Here is a 7,477-nt window from a genome sequence, read left to right as displayed (position 1 = left end):
CCCTCAAGCATCTCACCAGTGTTGGCGCATGATGGGTAGGGGTGGGGATTCACTTCACAGAAGACATGCAGGGATTGATGATAGGTGAGCAATCCAGGGGGTCTAGGCTGTATGTGGGAGATTCTGTTTCCTGACCTGGACTCTCTCAGAACAAGTCAGACAGGTCCGGAAAGCCAATCAAGGAGAAAACAGAAGACAGATCCACAAAGAGAAAAGGTCACTTAGGTTGATAGATTAAAAGTCTCAGAAGAGTCCTATTACTTGGGGGACCAGCAGAGACGAGGGCTTCCCTGGCTCAGTGATAAAGAATGTATCTGCCTGTAATGCAGGAGACAGAGGAGATGCAGGTTTGATTTCGGATCGGGAAGATCCTCTGGAGGAGAAAATGGCAACCCACTCCAGTATTCTTGCCTGGGAAATCCCAAGGTCAGAGGAACTTGGCAGGCTACAGTCCACAGGGTCTCAAAGAGTCAGATATGATTGAGCATGCATGAAGCAAAGAGGATATTTGCTCAGTTCAAGAGACCAATTAAATGGAGCCTAAGAATATGAATTCTCTCTGTGAAGAGGATATTTTTCAGGAACTTAATTACTTGCAGAGATTTTCAGAAGAATCATCTCTTAAACTGACCAAAGTGAAATTTTCCATGTCCTGCATGCACCTGTTACTTCCTACGCATGTGGTGCAGGTCCTCATGACAGGCTGGTTTCTGACTGAAGCTTGTGTTTATCATGCTGGAGACAACTAGCCTGAGACTGTCTGTCCTTCAAACTTCAGAGAAGGCCCTGCAGGGCACAGGAAAGAAACTTCCAAGTTACACTGCTAGATTTGCTCTTTTTTAATGCTGTGGCCTAGGGCAAGTCATTTCACATGTCTAACTTGATTAAAACTTCTATAAAATGACTGGCTGCAGCCAGATGATCTCTAGGGCCCCTTTCAGCTCTAACAGAGACTCTAAGTACAGACCCTGAGGAGGGGCTAGCCTGTGCAGCCATGGGGAGTCCTCATTATCCGGAGTCAAAGATGCACCTGAGATGCACAGCCTCTGGGCGCACACCTCTGGGACCAGGCCTGTTTCACTTGGCCCACAGGAGAATGCCAACTAGAAACTCCCTGAGTGCAGAGTGGCGACCAAGAGCACCAAGGCCACCCTTGTGGGCTCTCTACACAAAAATATTGCACCCTGAGCTGGCTCCCACTGCCTTCTGCTTCACCCCCCTCTCCCTGGAGCCAGTCATAGCCTGGCAGTTGCAGCTCAGAGCCTTTGAAGGGACATGTTCACCTGTGCTGAGGGCTATCCTTCTTCCCCCAGAACCAGGCACCTTTAAGGGACATGGAAACATCCTACAGCCCTTCACCCTCTCTCAGAAGAGGGAGGGGCATACAGTCTCAAATAAAGGCCATCTGCCATGCATCTAGCCCTAAACACCAAGGCCAGAGCACACCACACTTCCATGCAGCTTGCCCTGCGAGCTCAGACAGTGTGCAATTGGGCTCTGGCAATAGGCTGAGCCTATTTCCTTCCACAGCTAAGGAGACAGGGAAATCTCTTTCAAGATTCTTGACTCTTGTCCGGGGTCTTTGGAACAGAACTGGGAGTAGCCAGTTGTTACTACTTGGATCTAGGATTTCCTATCCAGAGTGAAGCCTTTATGAGAACAAATTCCAAATACTGCCCAGTTGAATGCAGGACCTAAAGCAAGCACCCAACAGTGGTGCCAAAGTTCATGAGGGAATTAGATATGGTGGCTCCAGTTTCAAGGATTGTCTGCTGCCCAACATTTGGGGCTTAGAAATTGCCTTTGGAACTGCTTAGTACGGCTACAGATTCCTCTCCTCCCTTGGCTGGGCTGTCCCACTGCCTTTAGGGCTTTTTAAAAAGCCATCTGTGAAGTTTTACTTTTGTGTGTGTATTTTTTTCCTTCTTTTCCTAGACTGTGGCCACTGGACATAACATACAATGGCCTTTATACCCAAAAGAATTGAAACCAGGATCTCAGAGATATTTGCTCACCCATATTCATAGCCATATTATTCACAGTAACCAAGAGTTAGAAGAAACCCAAGTGTTCATGAACAGATAAGTGGATAAACAAAACGTGATGTGTACATATAATGGGATACTATTCACCCTTAAAAGGGAAGGAGATTCGGACACAAGCTACAACATTTGAGGACATTATGCTAAGTGAAATAAGCTGGTCAGAAAGACAAATATTGTATGATTCCATTTATATGAGGTACCTAAAACAGTCAAATTCATAGAGACAGAAAATAGAATGGTGGTTGCCAGGGAGCTAGAGGAATAGAGAACGAGGAATTGTTTAATAGGTACAGAGTTCCAGTTTTGCAAAATGAAGCAAGTTCTGGAGACTGGTTATACAACAATGTGAATGTACCTAACACTACTACACTCCAGTCCTAAAATAGCTAAGGTAATCAATTTATGTTATACATACTTCACAGCAATTAAAATTCTTTTAAAGAAAGAAGCAACAGTGGCAGTAGATGAGGCACAAGGAAAAGCAAGGCCTGTGTGGATTCCATTTCCATGTGCCTCAATGAATCTGGCGGCAGGACCATGTGCTGCAAGAGTACTTGACACTGGGTGTGTCTCAAGCTGAGCCCTTGTAAAGAGGGGGCCCAGTTCTGTTCCACAGCCCAGCGTTGCACTCAGTGTCAATCAGAATTTAGCCTACTTCTCTTTAAGGTTTTGCCTGGGTCACTGAAGCCTTCTCTGCACAAGATACCTGAGCATGTGCCTGAAGAACTCACTGCCAGCACTCAGATGTGAATGCCTGAGTGTTACATGCTGAATGAAAAGAATACAGATAGCTTCTGCTTCCACTCTGTCTCAGACTTACAGTCTGAAACACACCACCAAAAAACAGTGGATGCAATCTCATCCTGACACCCAAGGCCATGATCACTGCAGAAAACATTTTTTTCTAGCTTTCCTCCATATTGCTCCCCCCAAAATTAGCATAGCAGGAGAGCAGTTCAAATGTATGCTTAGGGGACAGCAGATTGCCTGAATCTGACTTTGGCTCTGCCTCTTATTCATTATTTTGTTACAAGCAAATTATTTAATCTTTCTTAAATTCATCTTTAAAATAGGAATAATGATGCAGTGCTTGTTTGGGTTTAGTTAGTGTTAGTCACTCAGTTGTGTCTGACTCTCTGCAACCCCATGAACTATAGCCTCCCAGGCTCCTCTGTCCACGGAATTCTCCAGGCAAGAATACTGGAGTGGGTAGCCACTCCCTCCTCCAGGGGATCTTCCTGATCCAGGCATCAAACCTGGGTCTCCTGCCTTGCAGATGGCAAAATTCTTTGCCATCTGAGCCACAGGGAAGCCCCTGTTTTGGTTTGGGGAGGATTAAATGAATTCTGCATGGGAGCCCTTACTCCAGAATTGGCACACAGTAAGTACTTGATAAGAGAGGACTTGTTACTATTCTCTTCACCCAACCAAATCCTACCCATGTTCCAAGAACCAGTTCAAGCCCATTCTCTTCATAAAGTTCTCCAACAGCCCACCATGAACCAAAAGCCCACCATAAACTCTCCCGTAACAATGATTATTTGCACCCTTCATCCTTGTGGCAATTCATCAATGACCGGGGCTCATCAGGCTCCTCCACAAGTCAGGATGGAAGGGGTTAAGAACTGTCATTCTTAGAACTCCCATATGTACCGGAATCACAAGCAAAAGCTCATGGGTTGCACATAATAACTGAAAATACAGGACTGATTCAGTCCCATTTCCACACTGATTCAGTAAACATTTCTTGAACAGCCACCATATGGCAGGCACTGCCCCTGCAAGGATAACTGCTGGGAAAACCCTCTTTAAGATTCTGAAAAGGGAATTCTCTAGTCTTTCCAATGCTGCTTTGGCAGTCAGTGTATTGAATATCTCTGCCTGGTGATACGCAAAACATAAAGTCATTCAATGGAGCAACTTTAGTTCACCGGCAGTGATTTAATTCTTTCTTATCCTGAGTACCTCATATATTTCCAGGCTTGTATAGGCTAGTAAGGGCATATGGATGGATGGGTGGATGGGTAGGTAGGTGGATGGATGAATAGGTGGGTAGATGGATATTGTAGATAACATGAGCCTTATTCTGAGTTCCCTAGCAGAACACAAGACAAAGATTTGAATGCAAGTCATTTACTTGGGCAGTGATTCAAGGAAGCTGATAAGGGAGGAGGGAAGTGAAACAGGTAAGAGAAGGAAGTCAATAAGTGGGGTGTTATCAAACAAGTTACCACCTGACAAGCATCTAGTTACTTACTATGCACTGAATACTGAATGTCTTCCCTGCCACCGTACCCTACCTAATTGAAAGGTTATGGAATTCAGATGTTCTAAATGAGGATGTAAATACACAAATACTGTAGGTGCTGTTACCTGCTTTCAAATAAAGGAGTATCTTTTTTTACCATCCCTTAAAGAGATTGCATAAAAACTTGGGTAAATTCAATATCTCCTTGGGCAAATTTAAGTAAAGTTTCTAGAAAAAATATTTCTTTTTTGATATGTAAAGAAAGAGCTTTGTTCAAAGTCACTTATGTATCTCAGGATAGGATTCTTTAAAGACTAGCTGAGTTCATTATCCCATCATCACTTCTTAGCTGTGTGACCCTGGGCCAGCTACTTAGATGCCCTTTGTCTCAGTGTCCCCATCTGCAAAATAGCAATAATAAAAGCATCTATTTTGTAGGAATGTTGAGGTGATTAAATGAGACTACTTGGCAAAGAGTAAGTATTCAGTGTATACAAGATATTTTTATTATTGCTTGAATGAGTAAAAATGTGTACTACTGCTGCTGCTAAGTCGCTTCAGTCGTGTGTCCGACTCTGTGCAACCGGATAGACGGCAGCCCACCAGGCTCCCGCATCCCTGGGATTCTCCAGGCAAGAACACTGGAGTGGGTTGTCATTTCCTTCTCCAATGCATGAAAGTGAAAAGTGAAAGTGAAGTCGCTCAGTAGTGTCTGACTCTTAGTGACCCCATGGACTGCAGCATACCAGGCTCCTCCATCCACGGGATTTTCCAGGCAAGCGTACTGGAGTGGGTTGCCATTGCCTAGATGAATTTCAAAATTCTAATTCCACTAACATTATTAAAAACACAACCATAATGGGGGAGGGCTGTATGCAGATAGGTTAAAAATATAGATATCTGATTTTAAAAATTTGAGCATTTATGAACACTCTACTAATAAAAAAGACGAATTGGACTAACCATCTAACACCAACAATGATGAAATGAAACACTTAATTTTATGAATTTAATTCTTTGAGGTCAAATCTTAGAGGGGAATTTAAGGGTACAAGTATCCGCCACTTTTCCAGTTTCAGTTCAGTTCAGTTGCTCAGCCGTGTCCGACTCTGCAACCCCATGAATTGCAGCACGCCAGGCCTCCCTGTCCATTACCAACTCCCAGAGTTTACTCAAACTCATGTCCATTGAGTCAGTGACACCATCCAGCCATCTCATCCTCTGTCGTCCCCTTCTCCTCCTGCCCCCAATCCCTCCCAGCATCAGGGTCTTTTCCAATGAGTCAACTCTTCACATGAGGTGGCCAAAGTTATTGGAGTTTCAGCTTCAGCATCAGTCCTTCCAATGAACACCCAGGACTGATCTCCTTTAGGATGGACTGGTTGGATCTCCTTGCAGTCCAAGGGACTCTCAAGAGTCTTCTCCAACACCACAGTTCAAAAGTATCAATTCTTCGGTGCTCAGCTTTCTTCACAGTCCAGTTCTCACATCCATACATGACCACTGGAAAAACCATAGCCTTGACTAGACAGACCTTTGTTGGCCAAGTAATGTCTCTGCTTTTTATTTATTTATTTTTCCATTTATTTTTATTAGTTGGAGGCTAATTACTTTACAATATTGTATTGTAGTGGTTTTTGCCATACATTGACACGAATCATCCATCGATTTACATGTGTTCCCCATCCTGAACCCCCCCTCCCACCTCTCTCCCTATCCCATCCCTCTGGGTCATCCCAGTGCACCAGCCTTGAGCACTTGTCTCATGCATCCAACCTGGACTGGCAATCTGTTTCACACTTGATAATATACATGTTTCGATACTGTTCTCTCAGATCATCCTACCCTCACCTTCTCCCATAGAGTCCAAAAGTCTGTTCTGTACATCTGTGTCTCTTTTGCTGTCTTGAATATAGGGTTATCGTTACCATCTTTCTAAATTCCATATACATGCGTTAGTATACTGTATTGGTCTTTATCTTTCTGGCTTACTTCACTCTGTATAATGGGCTCCAGTTTCATCCATCTCATTAGAACTGATTCAAATGAAATTTTTTTAATGGCTGAGTAATATTCCATGGTGTATATGTACCACAGCTTCCTTATCCATTCGTCTGCTGATGGGCATCTAGGTTGCTTCCATGTCCTGGCTATTATAAACAGTGCTGCGATGAACATTGGGGTGCACATGTCTCTTTCAGATCTGGTTTCCTCAGTGTGTATGCCCAGGAGTGGAATTGCTGGGTCATATGGCAGTCTCTGCTTTTTAATATGCTATCTAGGTTGGTCATAACTTTCCTTCCAGAGTTTACTTTATGCCAATTTGCTTTTACAAAAGAACTACATTAGTACCTGTATTCACTAGCTAAAAAAAATCACAAGAGGGTTTTAGCTTTTATGAAGAAAGGTTGAAAGTGAAAGTAGTGTTCAGAGTTTGTTTTGCAGGCGTCATGGAGAGAGTGTGGACGTCAAGCAGAGCAGTGAGAATGAGACCACCAAGCTCCTTCCCCAGGATCTACACTCAGCACTTCAGCATCAAGCCACGATAGCTCTGAACTGCATCTGTGAGCATCTGTGGTTTATTTTTATTTATTTTGTACATCCGTTAGCAAAATGTGTCCTCATCTTGCTTCTTCAATTTATGCCATTTCAACTTAGGAAAGCTTTCCCTACTTTCAGATTGTGGGAAAGGGAAAGTCGCTCAGTCTGTTCAACTCTTTTGTGACCCCATGAACTGTAGCCCACCAGGCTCCTCTGTTCATGGAATTTCCCAGACAAGAACACTGGAGTGTGTTGCCATTCCCTTCTCCAGGGTATCTTCCTGACCCAGGGATCAAACCCGGGTTTCCTGCATTGCAGACAGACTCTTTACTGTCTGAGCCACCAGGGAAGCTCAGGTTGTGGGGAAACCATATATCAAATATCATTTCTATGAGGACAATAAAGCTATTGTTTTTCCAGTAGTCATTATGGATGGAAGAGTTAGACTATAAAGAAGCGCATGGACTGTAGCCTACCAGGCTCCTCGGTCCATGGGATTTTCCAAGCAAGGATACTGGAGTGGGTTGCCATTTCCTTCTAGCTGAGCACCAAAGAATCGATGCTTTTGAACTGTGGTGTTGGAGAAGACTCTGGAGAGTCCCTTGGACTGCAAGGAGATCAAACCAGTCAATCCTAAAGGAAA

This window comes from Cervus canadensis, chromosome 16, assembly GCF_019320065.1.
Source record: "Cervus canadensis isolate Bull #8, Minnesota chromosome 16, ASM1932006v1, whole genome shotgun sequence".
Lineage (NCBI taxonomy): Eukaryota > Metazoa > Chordata > Mammalia > Artiodactyla > Cervidae > Cervus > Cervus canadensis.
Note: the sequence above shows the minus strand (reverse complement) of the source record.